The following is a 1,759-nucleotide window of genomic DNA, read 5'->3' on the forward strand; positions in this document are numbered from 1 at the left end:
CGGTCACTTGGGGCACGAGGCGGCCGTTAACCGCCATCTCCCGCGCGCGGGGCCTGAGGGGCGGGGCCTGGAGCTAAAATGGCGGCGGCCGTTAACCGCCATCTCCCGCGCGTGGGGCCTGGAGCTAAAACACAGGCGGGCGGTCCCACCCAGAAAGGGGCAGAGTCGGAGGGAGAGCGGACTGTGTCAGCTAAGTGCCGTTCCTGAAGGTAATGATGATGGTTATTCGGGAGATTGAGGGTGTAAGAAATGAGGAAGTGTGTTGTTTTCGCAAAAAGGTAGTGATAATAAGCTTAAGTATAGTGCTGATAAATCGAGTGTGAAGGGCAGCTGCAGACAATGATTAAATCAGCAAACACTAGGGAAATGTATAATTGGGTACTAACTTTAGTGCATAATTATTCTATTAAATAATTTCTTTCATCATGATAGTTTAAATAATTTAGTCTCAGCAAAATAGCTGAAACACAAACTAGGCAAGAAAAGACACATTGTTAAAATGTCTATGCAGGAATGGAATGTACCTATGAACAATGGAAGATGTTACAAGCAAACAGATTAAGTGAAAGGAACATCAAGATCCAAGTTTAGCAAAATCGTCCTAATGTCAGCACTTACAGAGGGAGTTAGTCAGAGAATAAAGTTGATTAGGTAATGTAGGAGTCAGAAGAGGTGACCTCACGCAGCTCAAAAGTATAACTGTGTACTAGTTTGAATGTTCATTGCTCACTTGCTTCTGCATTTGATGTCCTTTCTTGCAAGATCGTAGAATAAATAGTCTTGTTTCCAGTTTTGGTGGTCTCGTCTAATTTTATTAAAACTTGTTTCTAACAAGGGGGAGCGAAGAGATTCCACTTGGAGCAATCCATTTATCCTTCCCCTGGAAATATAATAGAGCTGGACCCCACTCTCAGTATTCCTCCCTCATACTGTCCAACACAAGGGGAATAATTATTGTTTCCCCCTCCCTCACACTGCCCAACACAAGTGTGGGAAGATTAGAAATGTTGTTTTTGCAGATGGGTGAGGGGGTGTAGTGTGCGGGGAAGGGAAGGGGAACATTATACAAACGGTTGTGGAATTCTTGTAGCATGTAGCATACTTAAGGCTAAGACTTTAATGAATATAAAGGGTCTTTTAAAGAAAATAGTTTTAAGCTAGGAAATAACTTTAAAGTGTTGTAGTTGACCACAAAAAGAAGCAGCAGGGGCATTTCACAATAAAGCTTATAGCATGATAAGAGAAACTGGATTAAAGAACAAGCTGTAACAAACAAGGAACAAAGAATGCAGACAAGGACAGCAGGATGGCCATATATGAAAATAACTAACAAGTGACGTAATCGGCTTATGATAGGATGGGAAAAGGGAGGTGTGATTCCGCAACTTGTAAACTGAATAAGAAAGCTAACATGCTCTGTTTTGGCGCACATTTCTGCTTGATTGCAGAAGCGTCCAGTACTTGCAAGACTGTAATAAATTGTTCTTGTTTCCAAGGCTAGTCTCAGGCTGATTGATTTGTGAGTGAGTTCTGTTTCTCACAATTGGGGGCCTTGTTCTGGGATCCAAAACCCCAACTGCTCAACACTCTTGGGCCAACGGGGGAGGTGCACCTCGCCGACTTTGGTGATCTCCGACTCCCTTGCTTGTTGTTCGCGGTTTGGGCGAGTATGATCCAGACTGGGAGACCCTGGAAACAAGGTGGGCAGACGTGGCGGTATCGGTCGGGCAATTCTTGTGCACAAGACCTGGGTAGGGAA

Source organism: Chiloscyllium plagiosum, unplaced genomic scaffold (assembly GCF_037043375.1).
Source record: "Chiloscyllium plagiosum isolate Xiang-an unplaced genomic scaffold, Cpla_swu_hap1 HiC_scaffold_44, whole genome shotgun sequence".
Taxonomy (NCBI): domain Eukaryota; kingdom Metazoa; phylum Chordata; class Chondrichthyes; order Orectolobiformes; family Hemiscylliidae; genus Chiloscyllium; species Chiloscyllium plagiosum.